The following is a 20,382-nucleotide window of genomic DNA, read 5'->3' on the forward strand; positions in this document are numbered from 1 at the left end:
TGAGACACCCTGTGGAGAGGCTCATGCTTGTATTTTCGAACATTCGAGAAGGAAACCAGGGGTTCCAGCAGAGTTGGAGTTTGAACCAGATGGGAGTGAAGACACACACGGAAGGCAGACACTACCATCTCTCCAGGGGCTCTGTAAGTCCAGACCACGGCAATGTGCTCCGCAGGGGCGCTTGCCCATATCTCAGCCCTGACCCAGACTTAGTCCTAGTCTATTAGATAGGTGTGTAGGACTACTGTGACAGTTGATTTTATGTGCCCACTTGCTTAATCCTCAGTTACTGCTAGGATGCTACTGTTTTCAGATGTGATTAGCATTGAAATCAGTAGACTCTGAGAGAAGCAGATCACCATCCATAGTGTGGGCAGGCCTCTCCCAATCCTTCTAAAACCTTAAAAAAATAAAAAGAAGCAGGGAGTCTGCCTTGCTGACCACTCTGGACTTGAGCTGCATTGTTAACTTTTTTCTGGGCCTCCAGCCTGCTGGACCACCCTGCAAACTTGAACTGTTCAATCATGAGCCAATATCTTTTAGTTCCCTTCTCTCCACAGCCCTGCGGGCCCCCCCCCCGCCCCCGTAGTCTATTGATGCTTTTTCTTTGGAGAACCCTAATTAATTTAATGTAAATATTACCAAGTCCAAAGACATAGAGCTCTTGTACTTGCTAGACTTTGGTGTCAGAGCGGATATTTACAGGGCGCTTGGGCCCAGTCTTCTGGGGACAAGGCTGAGGAATAACCAATGGGTTGGGGGGGGGGCTTAGCAGAAAACACAATGTACGAGGGCCGCCCTTCTGAAAAGTACCAGGCATGTATACAGCCTGCCCTTAAAGGTGAGTGCTTTAAAAACCGCTGCCTTTCCTGAGTTGCTGTTGTCTTTCTATCCATCCTTCTGCTGAAATTTGCTCTTGTCACTCTCTCAAGGAATCCGCAGAACAGCAGCCTCTCCCCACAGCTTCAGGCTTATCCTCAGGAAGACAGCCAAGGCAGCAATGACACACTTTGGGAATTAATGGTCCATCTCTGTCCTGTCCCAGAGCTAATCACTCAGCCAGCTGTACAGGAGGAGGGGGAATCAGCTGCGCAGATGCTCAGAGGCCCAGCTTGAAGCAATGAAAGATGGATGCTCTGGAAGGAGAGAGCTGGGGGAGGCGGCTGCAGGCAGAACCAGTAGGGGAGGGGATGGGGCCGGAAGCAGGGGAGAAGCCTGGCCTGGCCCTGGGCATGTCCTTCCAAGAGGCAGAAGCAGTACAGGACCTATTATTATTATTATTATTATTATTATTATTATTATTATTATTATTTTCTGTAGCTATCATAGATGCAGGATGCACAAGAAAAGATGCCAATCACTTGCCACCTTGTTATGAGCATCCTTGTGCCAGAGAATTTCAGCTACACCACCATCCATGTCGCTGCTGTTTTCCATACTTAGAGAACAGCAGCTCCTAGAGTTGGGTTGCTGTATGAAGTGATTTTGTAAATATAAATGCTCATGTATGTTTTAGAAGTTCATGTATGCCAACTTTTCATTTTATGTGTACAGGTAAGGCTTTGGCACTTGAAACATAGTTTCTTAACTGATAGACTGTTGGGATTTCCTGAATTATACAGTTTAAAACACGGCAAGTTACAGCTGTTGGCAACATTTTCAGCCAAGAAGGGCAGAGTGACGAGCATCTGCTCTGGGGTGTGTGGAGGTGGGTGCTGGTGTAGAAGTCTCCGTGAGAGGTGTAGCAGGTCCCTTACCCCATGCCTCATTAATCAGCTTCCATTTGCTATATTAAAAATACAGTTGTCGTGTGTCTTTGGAGATCGGTCCAGGGTAACAGGAATGAAAGATTACTCCTCTGTGTTCAGTCAGTAGAGGAGTCCTGCTACCATCCAGAGTTCACAGGCATTCTATGATGTTCTATGAAAGTTCCCAGAAGCTGCAACAATGGCAACTCTCAGAAGCTGTGGTTTGGGCCAAGGACTATCTCCCTACAACCTCAGCGGCATTTGGGACTGCTTGGAAGACAGTTTTTGGTTATGACTGGGGGTGGGGTGGGTGGCACTGGCATCCAGTGGGTAGAGGCCAAGGATGCTGCCTATTGTCTTATAGCAGTGGCCACAACAAGGAATGACCTGAGTCAGAGTGCAATAGTGTGGAGGTCGAGGGACCCAGCCCAAGAGAAAGTCTCCCATCCTCCAGACCGGCCCCTCCCTTCCCTCCATGTACGGAACCTGAGCTTAAAGTAGAACCATCCACCGTCTCCGACCTGTACTCTCATCTTGCATTTTTGAAGCCCTTTTGAAATCTCGTGTCAAGGAGGTCCCTGGCAGCAGCTGCTGACGTGTTCTAAATGTAGAAAGGACAATCGTTCGTGTTTAGACGTTGGTGCCTTAACTATTTTTCACATTCGGCTTCGCTTCATGACCAAACCACAGAATGAGTCACGCAGGGGGGCATCCTCAGGATCAAGATCTTGCTGGGGCGTGAAGCCTCCTCGGTGCCTCCTTTGGTCCCCAAAGAGACTTGCTCAGGAGGACCCTGCAGACTCACAGCAGGGAGAAACCCACTGGGTGGAGGCCTCCTTTTCTATCTGCTTCTTACGGCTCTCTGATGTCCTGAAAGTTAACTTAGAACAAATGGTAGGAGACACCCAGCCTTTGTCTGAGAGCTCCTCCGGCTGAAGGAATGCCTTGCTTCATTGAAATTGTCTAGACTCAGAAAGGAGGGTGCCTGCTGGGGGTTATATTAAGAAGACTCATAAATTAGGCAGCTGAAAACGTCCTTCCTCTGGACTGAGGCTGTAGCTTGGTTGCTGGAGTGCCTGGTTAGCATGTAGGGAGCCCTGGATTTGGGCCACACTACCACATGAATTGGTATGGCATGATGGTGTGGGTCTGTAATCCCTGAACCTGGCAGGCTGAGGCAGGCGATCAGAAGTTCAAGGTCATCTTCAGCTACATAGGAAATTATAGGATAGCTTGGGCTACATGAGACTGTGTCTTGACAAAAAAAAAATCCTCCTTCAGATTGTTTAGATTTGTTGTGGTTTGAATCTGAGAAGGTCAGTCCTGTGTTGGAATGCTTTGACCTCAGGTTATGATGCCATTTTGCAGGCTGTAGAGCTTTTAGAGGTCTGGCTGATGGGGAATAAGTGACTAGGGATGAGCCTTTGAATTTTACATCTGCCTGTTTCTGGCCTGCGTTCTCTCTCTGCTTCCTTTTCTGTTCTGTGTATGTGCCACGTGTTCCCACCTCAACCTCAGAACCATCCCAGTGTTGTGCCTGAGGACTAAATCCTCCTGAAACTGTGAGCCAAAGCAAAGCTTTCCGTCAGCAAGTTGTTTACACACACACACACACACACACACACACACACACACACACACACACACGCACAGGCTTAGTATAGTCTTCAAGGAAATGTTGTTACTTTGTTTCTCAGAACTGGGAATTGGAAAAGAGAAGAAGAGATGCCACGGACACACAATTTAAGGAGTAGGGAGGTCTTCACTCTCAGAGTGCTCCATGTTCAGGGTCAGCTTGGTGTCTTAGTCACGGCTTCTATTGTTGTGAAGAGACACCACAACCATGGCAACTCTTTTTTTTTTTTTTCTTCTATACAGGGTCTCTCTGTAGTTTTGGAGCCTGTCCTGGATCTCGCTCTCTAGCTCAGGCTGGCTGAGATCTGCCTGGCTCTGCCTCCTGAGTGCTTGGATTAAAGACGTGTGCCACCCCCCCCCCCAAGGCAACTCTTATAAAAGAAAATATATTAATTGGGGTGGTTTGTGAGGAACCTGCCTGACTCCATTTTGAAGGCAAGAGCCGTTATGTTGTAGTTTTAAGAAATAAGTTTCTCTTTACTGTGGGAGTTGAGTAGCCCTATTTCCTGGAATCTGACCTTCCCCAGCCCAAGACCTTGATTTGTTTTTGAGACTACCCTGACCCTCCTTAACTCTCTCTGACCCTCCCTGACCCCTCCTAATCATGTGATGAGTGATCACAGGATTTTTTAAAAGTTTTTATTTTTTTGTATTTTTTTTTATTGCCCCATTGTCTCTCTTCTGTAAAACTACTCATGATTTTACTCCTTAAAAGGGACCCAAGAGGTGGATTTGGGGCTGCCCTCTTTGACTTAGGAGGCAGTTGCTGGCCAGCTCTTGGATGCACCCCAATAAAAAAAAAATCAAGCTTGCCTCTAATTCAGCTTGAATTGTGGTAGTGGTCTTATTCTCACCATTGGAATTAACACTTGCCAACAATTTCGGATGTCCAGTCCATTATCATCACGACAAGGAGCATGGTTGCGTGCAGGTAGATGTGGTGCTGGAGCTGAGAGGGCTAGGCTACATCTTGCAGGCAACAGCAAATCAACTGACAGTCACACTGAGGGAAGCTTGAGCAAAGGAGACCTCAAGGCCCGCCCCCACAGTGACACACTTCCTCCAACATGGCCACACCTCCTAATAGCGCCACTGCCTTTGGGGGTCATTTTCTTTCAAGCCACCGCATGTGGTCATCAGCTTGGCACTGCCCTTGGGGCTCTATTGTTTTCCTTGATGCAAGCATCCTGGCCTCGAGACACCTGGTCTTTATGAAGGACCAGTGGGTTCATTTGTTTGTTTGTTTGTATCACTGAGAAGGGCATAGAAGGATACAAAATGCTTAGCTGATGTGTCCAAGGTCATGAGTAATCCTGTGTCTCCTAGTCTCATTGGGAGATAAGCCCTCAGGTGGTCTCCTGGTGTCAGATTCCTCCCTTCTACCCCTTCTGTCCCCAAATCAGCCCATTCATAGTTCAGGATTATTCCCCTAGTTCTCTGTGCTGTTGTATTGTCTTGTTATTTCCAAACAGTTTAGACTCCTTTATCTGACTCTCTAAGCAGTGCTTTGTAGTGGGTAGCTGTTCCAACTTTGACCTGGAAGCACTACCCCTAGTGAGGCTTCTGGTAACTGCCACGCCTTCCTATGACCTGCTCCTGGGGTGGGACCAGGACGGGAGCCCTTAAGACCCGAGATCCGCATGTGCCGGGCCTCTTGGTTCCTGGTGATCCTGGATGCTGGATGGAAGACTGAACCAGAGTTTTCCAGAGAACCCCACTGGACTGCACTTCACCTCTCCTGGATCCTGTAACCAACCCCTTTACTGTCTGTAAGTTACCCCGAAATAATCTCCTTTTATGCTACGTTGAGTTGCCTTGTTAAATCCCCACATTAGTGCTTCTCTACTTGCCCAACTTACCCTTTCTTTTCTTGTCCTTATTAATGAATCAAGACACATAATATCCATGTCCCAGCGGCTGAGACCATTTTTACCATATACAGCAAAAGAAATTTGCAGGTATGATTAAGTTAAAGGTTGGAGATGGGGAGGATTTTCTGAATTAGCCAGAAGGACCATAAATGTAATCACAAACATCTTTTTTTTCTTTCTGAAATGTATGCGTGTCTGTGTGTATGAAGGTGTACATGTGTGTAGGTACTCATAGAGGCCAGTCACACATTATGGTGCTGAGATCCGAACTCTGGTCCTCTTCACCATACAGCCATCTCTCCAGCACCACAGATAGCTTTCAAAGAGAAAGGCTGTGGTGCTGTCAATGAGAATAGACCCCATAGGTTCGTACATTGGCGTGCTTAGTCCCCAGGTGGTAAGCTGTTTGGGAATGATTAGAAGGATTAGGAAGTGTTCTTCAAGAGATCCAGTAGCTATAAGCAGACACTGATATAGTTCTTTCCAAGTGGTCATTCCTGAGAGGTTATTTCAGAGACAGATCCTTAAGAAGAGATCTGAAGGGCTGGGGCATACATGAGACCTAGGGTTCTACACCCCAGTACTACAGAAACTGGGCATAGTGGGGCATGCCTGTAAGAAGGAAGATCAGAAGTTCAAGGTCATCCAGTTACACAGTGTGCTGACTAGTTTTATGTCAACTTGACACAAGCAAGAGTCCTTTCAGAAGGGGGGCCCTCAACTGAAAAAAATGACACAGATTGGCCTGTGGACAAGTTTGTGGTGCATTTTCTTGATTGATGGTTGTTGTAGGAGGGGTAGCTCACTGTGGGCAGGGCTACTCCTGAGCTGGTGGTCCCATGTGTCTTAAGAAAGCAGGCTAAGCAAGCCATGAGAAGCAAGTCAGTAAGCAGTACTCCTCCATGGCCTCCGCTTCAGTTACTGCGTCCAGGAACCTGCCCTAACTTTCTTTCATAATAGACTGTGGTTAGGACATGTAAGCTGAAATAAACCCTTTCCTCCCCAAGTCACTTTTGTTCATGGAACCCTTGCTAAGACACATAGTGAGCTTGAGGCCAGGTTGGGCTATGTGAGAATGTGTCTCAAAATCAATCAATCAATCAATCAGTTAATAAATAAATGGGAGTGGATATGACCCTTATACACGATTGTTGTGATCCTAATCTTTTTTCCCATATAGCACATGGAATAGGAAGGTAGATGTAGCTTGAGTCTCTAATAGAATCTTTGAGATAGTCCATCTTTCCTATACCACTTGCCTCCAAGCTTCTTGCTGTGCGAGATCTAGCTCCTTAATTGGCTCAGCCACTGTTTTGTGTTCTGTTATATTAACCCTATGACCCATTGCTTTATTTGTGGGGAGGTTCCTCCTTTCTGTTTTTGATTCCAGTGTTCTGGTGCATTGTATCTTAAGCTGTCATTAGATCTGAATGATCAGCAGGTAAAAGTAAGTGAGCACACTGGGGTTCGATAGCTCTGGTCTATTAGGTATGGCAAGGGTTCCAGGCATTATAGCAGATGTAACTAAAGTTCTTTGTGGCTTCACACAGAGAAGCTTCCTTCTTGTTTATATGAAGTGCTTTCTGGAGTATGTTGTCATTCATGGATGTGAGCCTTGCCTTCTTGTGGTTCTTTGATGCATTGTCTAGATATAGTAGTCTGGCACAATAAAGAAAATGGACACACATTCCCAGTTAAGAAAGGGAGGTATGGGAGGCCTACTCCCACTTTTTCCTTAGGGTACTCTTGAGGAAGGAGGAGGGAGAAGTATTTAGATAGAAGGATGGAGGGGAAAGAAACAGAAACACAGGATAGCCTCGGGAGGGCCTAGATCATTATCCACCGGCCCCTTCTGTCTCTTCTAAAAGACCTTTTATAGGAATGCCAAGAGGTGGAGCAAAAGACCTCCCCCAGCACAGCCAAGTGCAGACCCTTCCAATCATCTGGTAACTACATGGGTGGTCAAGCAACCCTCTAAGGCAGCCCTGCTGAGTAAAAGCAAGCTCAGATCTCACTAGGAAACCTTTGTGGGCCTCCACAGGGAGGATGTCTGAGCAGGGCACGGTGGTAAACTTCTGTAATCACAGCACTCGGGAGGCAGAGGTAAGAGGACCACATGTTTGAGGACGGCTTGTATTAGGATTCTGTTTAAAAAAACAAAAATATCATGCCTGCAGGGCCAGGCCTGTAATCTTAATCAAGGAACTGAGGCCAGAGAATTGCAAATTTGAAGCTTACCCAGGCTACAGAGAGAGTTCAGGGCTAGCCTGGGCACTTAGTGAGATCCCATCTCAAAACAAACAAAAGGTGTGAGGGGTGGGGGGAGCAAATTTGGCTCAGTGGTAAAACTTGTCTAAGTTGTGAGAGGTTACAGGTTCAGTCCCCAATATCAAACCAACCAGCCAGCCAGCCAGCCAACCAGCCAACCAACCAACCAACTGATGACATTTGAACACAAAATCAACCAACCAACTGGTCAACCGATTCATGACATGTGAACACAAAATCACCTACAACATGACAGATTCATAGGATTTGATCTAGTCTTACATGTGTGATTTTAAGCAAGGGGCTCTGCGAATCTTTTCTTCAAAGGTCCCAATGCTCTCTTAAGAAAGTCAGAGAATGTCTGCAAAGGACTTAGGACCACATCTGACACACAGTAAGTGACTCAAAAGGACAAGCCTTAAATTTTTAATTTTTTCTTTTCTTTTCTTTTCTTCTTTTTTTTTTTTTTTTTTTTTTTTTTTTACCCAGAACCTACCTAGTACAGAATCCTGGCACATGCTGGCCACTCTTTAATTACCTTCTTTTCAGAAGATAGAAACAGAGCTCATAGAGCACAAGTTCACCCTCTAAAGAGTAGGTGATTTGGAGGGTTTTAGGATGTTGATGAAGATGTGTCCCTGTCACCACAGGATCCTAGCCCAGTTTTCATTCTGTGGAATGAAACTTTACACCCATTAGCAGCCACTTAGCTTTTGTTTCCAAATGGCTGGCACAGCATCTTTCTAGGTCAATCGAGCTCCGTGTTACTGACTTTTATTTTATAGAGTTAAAGAAACAGTTCCTGTTTACTCAACCACCATTGGTACATAGCACCCGTGGACAATGCATACTTTCTACCCCCTAACAAAAAGGACAAAACAACAGCAGGGTCACTATTGCTGATGGTGACACTGGCTGTGCCTTTCCAGTGCCAGCAGGTGCCATGGCCTGAGCCTGTGCTTTGCCTCTGTAAGGGAATTCGAAAGGAAGACAAAGGGCAAGACAGCTGCAGTCACCACATTCTCACCTCTTCCTCCCTGCCCCAGTCATGGCAGCTGATGCTTCTGAATGAGCAGAGACTGAACCAATGTCCAGGGAATTGCCTCAAAAGTCCCTCCCCCACCAAAGTATTGACCTTTTGATTTCGGAAACTTTCATAAATAGCATTATTTTGGTCACGCACAAACAAGGGTGAGTCAAAGTGAAAACAGCCTAGTTCTCCTTCCTAGCTAAGAATGCCTACACCTACCAGACCACTCAGGGTGTGTCATCCGGAATGGTGTTTGATGAGGCTCAGTCAGAGCTGAAGAAGGAAATGCTGTTTTACCTATTGAATTTTTTTTCCCTCTAGGAGGAAATCCTTTTTTTTTGTCATGCACCTTAACAATCACCTTTTCTTACACTCTGTTTTTTTTTTTTCAATTTCATGCCTTCTAATGTTTTATGAGTTATTTTTATTTTTGTATGTGTATGTCTGTGTGTGGATAAGTGAGTGTAGATGCCTGTGGAGGCCGGAAGACAGAACTAGATCTCCTGGAACTGGAGTTACACTTGATTATTGTGAGATGCATGAGATGGGTCCTGGAAACCAAACTCAGGCACTTGGAAAGAGCAGCAAGCACTCTTAACCACTGAGTGATCTCTATAGCCTCCTCTATTTTTTTAAAAATGTGGAGTGCACATGGGGGTCGACAATTGGTTCTCCCCTTCCTTTGGTAGGTCCCCTGGACTGCACTCAGGTCATCAGCCATGGTGGCAAGTGCTCCTAGTGCTGAGCCATCTCACTGGCCCTAATTAATAATCAATTGTGTATGTATTTACTGTTATTGAGATACATTCTCATCCCTAACTAGCATGGAATTTGATAGACCCCAGTGAACCTTGAGGTCACAGAGATCTGCCTGATTCTGCACCCAGACCCAAGTGCTGGGGATTAAAGGCAGGCATGCACCACCATGCCCAATCTTCTAGTTTAACTTTTAAATAATTTAAGAATTCTTAAACTGGGGGCTGGAGAGACAGCTCAACAGTTAAGATCATATGCCCATCCTCTATCCTCCGTCATCACCTCTTTTTACTTTTATTCCAATCTACACACAGACACACACACACACACACACACATACACACAGACACACACACACACATACACACATACACACAAAGGCTAGATACTGCATATAGGAGAGAACATGTGGTTTTTGAATTTTTGAATTTGAGTAATACCTTGCTTAATATTATACTTTCTAAATCTACCTGTTTTCCTATGAAACTCATTTTTCTTTGTAGCTGAAGAAATTTCTATTGTTTATGTGTACCACATTTTCATTATCTATCCATCAGCTGATGGGCATCAAGATTGGTTCCATTTCCTTGCTATTTTGAGTAGACAGAAATAAACACAGATGTGCAAGTATCTGTCTGGTAAAGGTATGGACTCCTTGGGGATGTCCAAGAGTTGTGTAGATGGATCATACTGTAGCTCTATTTTCAATTTTTTGAGAAACCTCACTACTAATGTCCATAGTAGATACACTATTCTGCACCCCTGCCAACAGTGGGAAAGGGTTCCTCTGGTTCCTCTTCTCCACACTCTCCACAGTGTGATCAGATTTCTTGACGATGGCCATTCTGATTGGGATGAGGCATTATCTTGAAGTAGATTACATTTTCTTTGTCTTTTTTTTTTTTCTATGACTAGAGCCGTTGATGAAATGTCATCATGGAAAATAAGTCAATTTAATCTTGACATTACTCTGCAGGGTTGGTGGTTTCAAAATGCTAATTGCTGTCTGTACCTATGGGGATGGTTCATTGCTCTTGTTTTGGAAATAGCCCAGTTCTCTTTTGAAGCAGCTGTGGCTACGGGGCACTGCTCTAACTCTAGCCTTGGTTCTGCCCCCTTTCAGTCCTTCTTTGAAAGCAGGAGCTGCTGTCTATTGAGAGGAGCAACAACAGACTTGGCTACAGTTTCTTTCTTTGGACAGTGGGATGTATTGGATTGTCAATTCAAGGTACTGCATTTAAGAGTTTGTTTACCTAATTCTTGACGTTCAAGCAGGTGTGACCAAGAACAAGGATGTTTATACAAAGTGTTACTGAAGAGCAGAGCTTCTTGAAGGCAGAGGCACCAGTCTGTCTGTCTGTCTTGGTTCACTGATCACAGTTAAAACTGCAAGACGGAAAGTGAGGAAGTCGACTGCTTTCAAGCAACAAACACATGTTCTGAAGATAAAGCCCTCAAAATACGATCAGATGGCATCAGAACCTTGACCTGGCTGCTCCTTTCTTTGAGAGTTGGAGTTGAGCTTCCTGTCTAGCTGTGTATAACTCTTGGGATCGCTGAGGTGGTGCCCAACTGTATTCTATTTGGACTTATTAACATAGATGTCACTCAGGTCTGTTATCTCTGGTCAGTGAATTTGCAGGGCTTGAGCAGGTCCAGTCCTTATTTCAACTGAAACATGGCAGTGTTGGCCACTGTTCAGTTACTATTGCTTTCCTGCTCTGGTCCTTGCTACGGGCACAATTGGTCAATGCTAGCTTAGCATTGGGTCCCAGGTAAAGAGAAGTGAAATTGGGTTGGTGTTTTCAATTGGTTCCACCAACACAAGCATTACAACATAGTATGCATGTTAAAAATGAAGAACTGTGAACATTCTACCCAAGTAATACCACATGTAAACTTCTTCCTGGTGTCTCTTTGAGAGATTATATATTTATTCAGACACTACTTCCACACTTGAATTTATTAAAAAAAAAAACAAAAACAAAAAAAAACTTGTTAGTGGAGTCAATTAGTGGTCTTTATAAGATCATTATTTTATGAATGTCTTTATTACTCGCATTACTGATCTGATTTCTAGAAAAAACTCCAGTGCTTTACAAGTAGGAAATGGCCTCAAAAGCTGAGCATTTCTCATCACAGGGACATATAAAATATGATGCTTCAAGACGACTACTTTCTCGAAGAAGAGTTTTAAAAATTAACTTTGGCCAATGTCAGAACCATTGTGGTGCTTGTACGGCCTCCAAGATGACTCTTGAAGGAGAAAGACTTTGAGATGTGAGTTATGGCGTATTTACTAGAAACTGATTACACTATTTTATAGTACATTAAATAACGCAGTGTAGCTCCTAGGAGACGTACACCGTTCACCCGCTGAAGTTGGTCTACACATGTATAAAGTGCATTCTTCTATAAAAAGTGATACAGGATTTCTAATGAAAGTTGGAGCTAAGAAGAGCTTTAGTACAGAGTTCACAAGAGTCACCTTAGGGAAAAAGCGCTCAGCAGTTTGAAATTTAAATGCTCCCTTAATATAGTTTCCGTTGCTCATTGCATACGACCTTCACAGAACACACATCCATTTGTAATGATTTGCGTAAGGAGCATTAAATCTTAGGAGTTGTAACTTTTTCATATTGTACTATGAAAGTTACTTTCCAAGAGCAGATAAGGTTATGAACATGTAGCAGCTTGTTTGAGAAAATCTTAAATGATTCATGGGTCTGCCTATGGGGAAGCAAAGGCAGATTTTCCTGTTCTCTTTTTACCCTCTCCAAATTGTCTCCTTTAGGATCCAAATGAGCAGCACTGATTATAGCTGCTGGCAGAGTGTTGCATGCACTTTTCTAGGGGAAACGATCATTCGGTTACCCCAGATATGGCACCAATGGCAGACCAAAGGAATAAATCCCCTCAAATCTAGCTATGTGAACCAATGAGTTAGGTTATGGCTACTAACTGGGCGAGTGGGTTACTAACAAGAGCACGGGTGAGGTTTTTATTTACTGGAACAGGGAACAACTTCTGAGTGCTTACACCACCGCTATGATTACTCTCCCAGTAAGGATCAATGGTCTAAACATCCTGGGAGGGGGGAGGGGACTGGGGAGAGGGAGGCCTCTTCCCTCCCATCCCCCAGCAACTGTTAACTGCCTATAAAACCTATGGGCCTTCCCCCTACAATGGACCGTGAATATGCTCAGTCCTGTTCAGTTCCTGTGCTGGTCATCACAGCTTTGAGGAGCTGACAAGGACAATGGCTGTGTCGTGCCCAGAGGACTGTGTTTCACACCAGAGCAAATGTTGCCCTCTTGGTTTGTGATTGCTGGTGTCCTTCTGACCTGGAAATAGCCTGTCAGACCTGAACTTGTATAACACGAGGTGAACACAGAGAACTTGCTGGCTCCTTCCTCCTCTGCCTCCAGTTGACAGTTCCCAGTGTCTCAGCAGATAAGGCAGAGAAAGTGTGGTGGTTTGAGTCACAATGTCCCAATAAACTCGTGTGTCTAAACCCCTGACCCCCAGTTGGTGGCGCTATTTGGGGAGGCTTAGGGGAGGCAGCCTTTTGGAAATATGCCACGGGAGGCAAGCTTCTTGCCATTTCCAGTTTGTCCTTGAGGTTTCATGAATTCTCAGCTTCTTGCTCTGGCTACCTAATTATCTTCCAAAGGCCTTTCTCCTCCTCTTCTTCCTCTTCCTCCTTCTTCTTTGTTTGTTTGGTTTTTTTGTTTTGTTTTGTTTTGTTTTTTGAGACAGGGTTTCTCTGTGTAGCCTTGGCTGTCCTGGATCTCGCTCTGTATACCAGGCTGGCCTCAAACTCACAGAGATCCGCCTGGCTCTGCCTCACGAGTACTGGGATTAAAGGCATGCACCATGATGCCCAGCATGGCCTTCCTTCTAATATCACCCCACTGGATTTTATAGAATGAACAAGAGGAAATAAACATTCAAGCCACAACGACTCTCTCTTAGTTGTACCCTCTTATTCCCAGCTCTTAGAATGACTGTCTTGGAGGACTTCCAGGGTTCCCTTTCATTTGTTTTTTCTTCTTCTCTAGGATCCAGATGACCCCATCCTAGGTGTCTCCAAGACCTCCGTACATCCAGGGACACCACATCCTTTTATAGACTAATGGCCCCCGTTGGTGCTGCCATCCCTGGTACTCTGCGACCTTCAGCAGCATTCTCGCCAGAGTTTCCCTGAGGTTTTCTGGAGGAACTTACGCCCTGCTAGTCCTTCTGTGCTGAGATCTGCTTTCCTGGTCTAGCCTGGAAGCTGAACCAGAGGCTGCTGACCTCCATCCAGGTGCACAGGACTCCCAGCCCAAGCTCCATTCTTTCCCCTCATTTCTTGGGCCTTCATCTTTGTGCATTGCTGGTATGTCCTTTGCTCCAGATCCGAACTCTCAAGAATTGTGACTTCCTAGATTTTTCTATGACTGTCATTGACAATCACTATGGATTACCCAGGGTTGGGGATTTTGCTATGTCAGGTGAGGGATATCTGAGGGAAAAATTCTATGTACACTACATTCTTATGTCTGCTAACTTTATTCCTCTAAGACAAAATTCTATCAATACAGCTACAGCTCCGTCAGGCATTCAGGACAGGAATAACTCTAGGTACACCAAGCTCTTTGTCCGTCTACTTTATTTCTCTGGGATGAAATCCTGTCTCCATAGCTTCAGTTCCGTCCTGGCACTCAGTTCCCCTTTGTCCCCTCATTTACTGTCCTCTCATAGTCCTGTTAACGAAGCTCTTATGCTTCCCGCCTCATCTTCGTCCTGTTTCTTCTCCCTCCATCTCTATTTGCTCTGTACTCCTGGCTCTGATGAACTCTACAAGAGTTCTGCCTAACCATCTATGAAACCTCTGTGTTCTTCTCTACTCCCTGGTTATACAGTCTTCTCTCCCTGGCCACGCTGTTCTCTGCCTCCTCAGGAATGTTGCTCTACCTTCCACCTTGATATATAAAAGCCTCTTTTGTTCTCAGTCAGTTGCTCTGGAGAGCCACTAGGCCTCAAGGCAAGGAGATGATCTGAGCTTCATTAGCACAAGAAACAAAGCCATGCATCTCTCAGCAGCTTGTCTTTGCCTACGTGACCTTATCCAAGTACTGGCTCCAGCAGGGAAGTTAGTTACCTAGAAGTTCAGCAGGTCTGAGGAGCTGAACTGTTCGCCATATGGTCTGGGAATATTTGGGCACGCAAGAATTCCATATCAGAAGACAGCTGAAATATTAAGAGCTGGATAACACCAAATATTTGTAATAAATGGCTTGCCTTTTAACAGACCCTTGGCTAGTCAAAGTATAGCTTTAATACACAGCTGAATCTCTGCAATATATTCTTGTGGCCCACCACAAATCACTAGTTTAGTTAGTATAGGAACTTATTCTTAGCTAATTTCAGGTCAAACTCTTCCTCCTTTTCCCCCTTCTAAATCCTGTGTAGAAGAGGGAGTGGGGGTTGGGGTGGGGTGAACCTCCATGATGTCAGAGCGTCAGGTAAGGGGCTGGGGTCTGGCGCATTTTCCCATGTGTCCGTGTTGCTCTTAGGAATGGATGAGGCTTGGTTCTTGTCCTTCACACTGGCACTTGAGGTACCTTTGTTCTTCCCACTCACTATGCAGGTCATGGTTGGTGAGTCCTTGACCTGACTGTAAGGCTTTCTTTGAACTCCTAGGCAAGGTTCTGGAATTCAGTGAAGCTGTCTCAGTTTTTTTTTTTGTTTTTTTTGAGACAAGGTTTCGATGTGTAACAGCCCTAGTTCTCCTGGATCTCGCTCTGAGACCAGGCTAACCTCAATCTCACAGAGATCCGCCTGCCTCTGCCTCCCAAGTGCTAGGATTAAAGGTGTGTGCCACCACCACCTCCTGGCCATAGAGACATTTCTACCCTGCAGTCTTCAGAGTGCAGAGGACTGCCGTGGGCAGCCATTCCAGCTTTGGTCTGGAAATTCCAACCCCCACTGAGACTTCAGTAACTATCACACCTACAAGGCAGGGCCAAGGGAGGGCCCTGAAGACCTGAGATTAGGAGGCACCACACTCTCTTCCTGTTTTGGACCCTGGACACTAGAGGTAGACTGAGGAGAGTTCTCCAGAGAACACCGCCAGACTGGACTGCGCTGTGTCTTTCCCAGAACCCATCACCTACCTATCCCTTCGTTTGTAAATTATGCCATTAAATAAATCTCCCTTTTAACTATGTGGAGTGGCCTTAATAATTTCACCAATATCTGGCGCCCAACGTGGGGCTCAAACCCATGACCCTGGGATTAAGAGTCCCATGCTCTACCGACTGAGCTAGCCGGGTTTTTAATGGCCTTAATAATTTTACCAATAGAGGACCTCTGTGAGTCTGATGAGCTTACTTTGCTCTTAGTGTTGGTTAAATCAGCCAGCGTGCTGCTTTTGGCTGGCTGCAGCCCACAGCGGCCATGCCAGCAGAGGAGAGTGCTGATTGGAAGAATCACAGCCATGGTTACCTTTTTAGAGCTTTATTGGGAGGTGGGGGAGAGGGAGAGAGAGGGAGAGAGAGAGAGGGAGAGAGAGGACAGACAGAAGGAAGGAGCGGAAAGGAAAGAGAGGGACGCACAGAGGGCCCACCCACTTTTTAGGCTGGGATGCTGTCACAGGCTGATGACGTAATTAAGGACCAAATCCTTACACTTAGACCCATGAATGAGATTATGTTAAGCTGAATCACTTGAGGAAATGTAACCAGAAACGGCTTTTTGATCAGTCTTCCCCTGCATGCAGCAAACCATAAAATTCTTCTGGGAGAGGTTTTTTTTTTTTTTTTTTTTTTTTTTTTTTTAGCGTATTAAGGCCTGAAAATCACCGGAGACTAGTAGTTGGGAATGCAATGATTTGAATAAATGAATTAGTTGAAGCCACTCTCTTCTTCCCATAGCTCTGTATCGCCCCTACATGTATTTCTTATAAATATCCCCAGAATTAATGATTCTAGCCCAAATAGCCAGTGTCCATTATTTCTCGATGATTTTCTTTGTGTAAAAGCATCAGGTTTTGACCATTTCTTCTGACATCACTGTCTCATAGATCCCAAAGTACATGTAAATTTTATAAAATGTTTATGTGTTTTCTCTTGCTAATCAGAATAAATATTAATTAGGTCCCTAGATCCAACCACAGAGCCTGCTTAAGAGTTAATGGAGAATGGGGCTGGAGAGATGGCCCAGAGGTTAAGAGCACTGGCTGCTGCTCTGCCAGAGGCCCCAGGTTCAATTCCCTGCACCCACATGGCAGTTCACAACTGTCTGTAACACCCAGTTCCAGTGGATCTCACACAGACACACAATCAGGCAGAACATCAATGTGCATAAAATAAAATTAAAAAAAAAAAAGAGTTAATGGAGGTTGGAGGGGAATCCTCTCTTCCCTACATATACCCCCAAACTGTCTTTGGACTTCATGTTTTCTTCTTCCCCTGAGCTGTTCTGGAGAAACCATGTGAGCTACTTTGTAGGCACGGAGGAGGAATTGTCCCTTCTGACTCTTCCCTTTCACAGTTTCAGAAACGTCTAAGTGGAGTGGGGGCGGGAACAGATTTTTTTTTTTTTTATTTTCTGACTAAGCACATTTTATTTAAGTTTCTAATTTATGCCTGAAACTCTAATAGTTTAATGGCCCAGAGCCCACCACCTTTGACTCCAGGGCTCTACCGCCACATGCTCACACACTGGTGTGGGGAGGGTACGGATCAGACACCTGCGGTAGAGACGGGTACTGCTGGATGCTGTCTGCGAGAGCAGCCTGACCGTCACTGTGGCCAGGGTCTGGGCCAGGTGTTTCCGGGGGCTTAGCCTCTTATTCAAGCGTTGGAATAAAAACGAACACAGAAGGCAAAGTAGCAAGGAAACTGCCTTCAAACATGAAGTGACAGGACAGCTCAGAGAGAAATACCCTGTCAAGAGTGACAGCAGGCCACGTGAGTGAGAACATTCATTCTTGTTTGCAGCTTTCTTTTAGGGGGTTCAAGGAAGTCTTCCTTTTATGGGGTTCAAAGGAAGGTGAAGTGTGGTTACTAGGCATAATTTAGGGGGTTTTCTATTTTTGATCGACAGTTTTCAAATTGTATAACCTTTTCTCTACTGAGCATGTCTCTTCCTGGAATGTATCTGATTTTAATTACATGCATGCTCAATTATGAATATGTATGAGATGGTAAGTAGAGGATTCTCTCTAAAAGTTCACTTAGAGGACAGTTTTCCTTATTGTGCATGAACTCAAAACCAGTTCAGATCTGATCAGCTCCCCTACCTTTATATCCAGACACGATAGGAGCATAACTAAAATAGAATATGCACAAGTCTGATAGTTGTTACGAGAAAGAAAAACTTATTTCATTGTTCAGAGTAGAGTGTGCATGCAAAATGATGTATGTGGTAGTCTTTTTTATTTAAAGATTTATTATTTGTGTTGGTGTGTTTCACCCATGTGTATGTGTACCACATGCATTCAGTGCCCAAGGAGGCCAAAAGATGGTGTCAGATCCCCTGGAACCAGAGTTCCAAATGTTTGTAGTCTTCATATGAGTGCGGGGAATTGAATCTGGGTCCCGCGGAAGAGCAGTCAGTGCTCTTAACTGCTGAGTGGTCTCTCCAGCCCACAGGTGGGCATCAAAGTTGCTAAATTAATGGAGATATGCATGTACATAGGGCATGTAAGTAAGAGACGTAGGCTGTCAGTGGCATTATTATGAGTGTGTGACTATTCCAAGCCAAGTGGAGTGAGTCCCAGGGTGCTAAGCTATTCCTTATGCTTACTCACCCCATAAAGAGTTCTTTTTTGAGACCTCCACTCATTCGAAACAAGAATCTCAATTTATGCCACAGGAAAAGAATTTCAGGACACATGAGTATGAAACAAACTTATATTAATAAAAGGTGGACCTGGAGAGATGGTTCAGGAGTTAGGAGTGTTTTCTATTCTTGCAGAGGACCCAAGTTCAGTTCCCGAACCCATGTTGGGCAGCTCACAACTCAAAACTACCCGTGATTCTGTCTCCAGGGAATCTGATACCTCTGGCCTCCACAGCCACCTGCATTCATGTGCACACACAGTCCTACCCACCCATGCACACGGTGAAAAATAAAATAAATCTCAAAAAAAGAGAAAAGGTTTTAGGAGTTGGAGAGATGGCCCAGTGGTTAAGAGCACTGACTCCTCTTCCGGAAGACCCAGGTTTGATTGCCAGCACCCACATGGTGGCTCTCAGTTGTTTGTAATTCCAGTTCCAGGGAAATCCAGTGCTCTCTTCTGGCCTGGAGTGCTTTTTAAACTCATGGCAGTCCTCCTGCTTCAACTTTCTATGTGATGGGATTATACACATATACCACTGTACTTTGAAATTTTAAGTGTGCTAACATTAGTTATATGCATGATTTAGATGGATTTTGAATTTGTATTTTTTTAAGATTTATTTTTATTTTATGTACATTCGCGTTTTTCCTGCATGTATGCCTGTGAAGGTGCCAGCCAGATCCCCTGGATTTGGAGCAGTTGTGAGCTGCCATGTGGGTGCTGAAATTGAACCTGGGTCCTCTGGAAGAGCATCTAGTGCTCTTAACCACTGAGCCATCTCTCCAGCCCCAAAGTTACATTTTTCAAAGGATTTAGAATATTAAGGGCTGGAGAGATGGTTCAGAGGTTACCGGCATGTACTCCTTTGGCAAAAGAGCAGAGTTTGATTCTCAGACTCACAATGGGTGGCTACAAACCACCTGTAACTCCAGGTCCAAGAGAGCTCTACACCTCTGACCTCATCAGGCACCTTCAATGCCAATGTTGATTTATGTGTGTTGTGTATGTGTGGGTCTACACGTGTGTGCAGGTATGCTCACTGTGTGCATGTTTAAGACTGGGGGACTGATTTTGGATGTCTTCCTCTACTGCTATTCATCCTATTTTTTGAGGGTCTTTTGGTGAACGCGGAGCTCTCGTTCATCCCGTCTGGTTGTCCATGACATAGGGACTCTCTTATCTACTCCCCACATTGTCCTCCAGTGCTAGTGTTAGAGATGAGAGCTGCCATGGCCAGCTTGTAGATGCTGGGGACCCCAAGCTTCTCATGCGTATACAGCAAGCTCTTACCCACGGAGCCCTAGCCTTGACAGTGTTAATGTTTATTATGACTAAATGCTTCACAAAATATATTTTAGAGAATCTATTTGAATTTTTGTTTGCATTTTTTATAAGTCAACAGTTCTGAAGATTCAGAAATGGATGCTTGTACAAGACTATGACTCAGTTTCCTCTCACTCTGCCTCTACTTCCTTAACATATACCACCCCCACAGCTCCCCTTAGAGTATAGCATTTTTTTTTTTTTTTTTTTTTTGAGACAGGGTTTCTCTGTGTATGCTGTGGATATTGTTCTATATAAATAAAACACTGATGGCCAATGACCAGGCAGGAAGTAGGTGGGACAAGGAGAGAGAAGAATTCTGGGAAGCGGAAGGCTGAGGGAGAGACATTGCAGCCACCGCCAAGACAAACAGCATGTAGAGACTCTGTAAGCACCAGCCACGTGCAAGTATAGATTTATAGAAATGGTTAATTAAGATAAAAGAACAGTTAGCAAGAAGCCTGCCGTGGCCATACAGTTTATAAGTGATATAAGCGTCTGAGTGATTATTTTATAAGTGGATTGTGGGATTGCGGGGCTTGGGGAACCTGGAGAGAAGCCCTCCAGCTACAGTGTAGCTTTGCGCCTTTCCTGGAACTCCCTCTGTAGAGGTTCCAGGCTGGCCTCGAACTCACAGAGATCTGCCTGCCTCTGCCTCCCCAGTGCTGGGATTCAAGGCGTGTGCCACCACCGCCCAGCCAGTATAGCATTCTTCTTCCATGAGGGTGGAGTGGGTGGGGGGTCACAGGACTGGGGTAACTCCCTATGTAGAAGATTCCAGTGCTTTCTCAGGTTTTTATCTACTACCCCTATCTTGCCTTCTCTGGTACCTCTGCGACAGGGCTTCTCTCCTGGAGTTCTTCTCCCTCCTTTGCTCTTCTGTTCCTCTCTTACCCTTTGACATTCCTTCCCCTTTGC

Source organism: Peromyscus leucopus, chromosome 11 (assembly GCF_004664715.2).
Source record: "Peromyscus leucopus breed LL Stock chromosome 11, UCI_PerLeu_2.1, whole genome shotgun sequence".
Taxonomy (NCBI): domain Eukaryota; kingdom Metazoa; phylum Chordata; class Mammalia; order Rodentia; family Cricetidae; genus Peromyscus; species Peromyscus leucopus.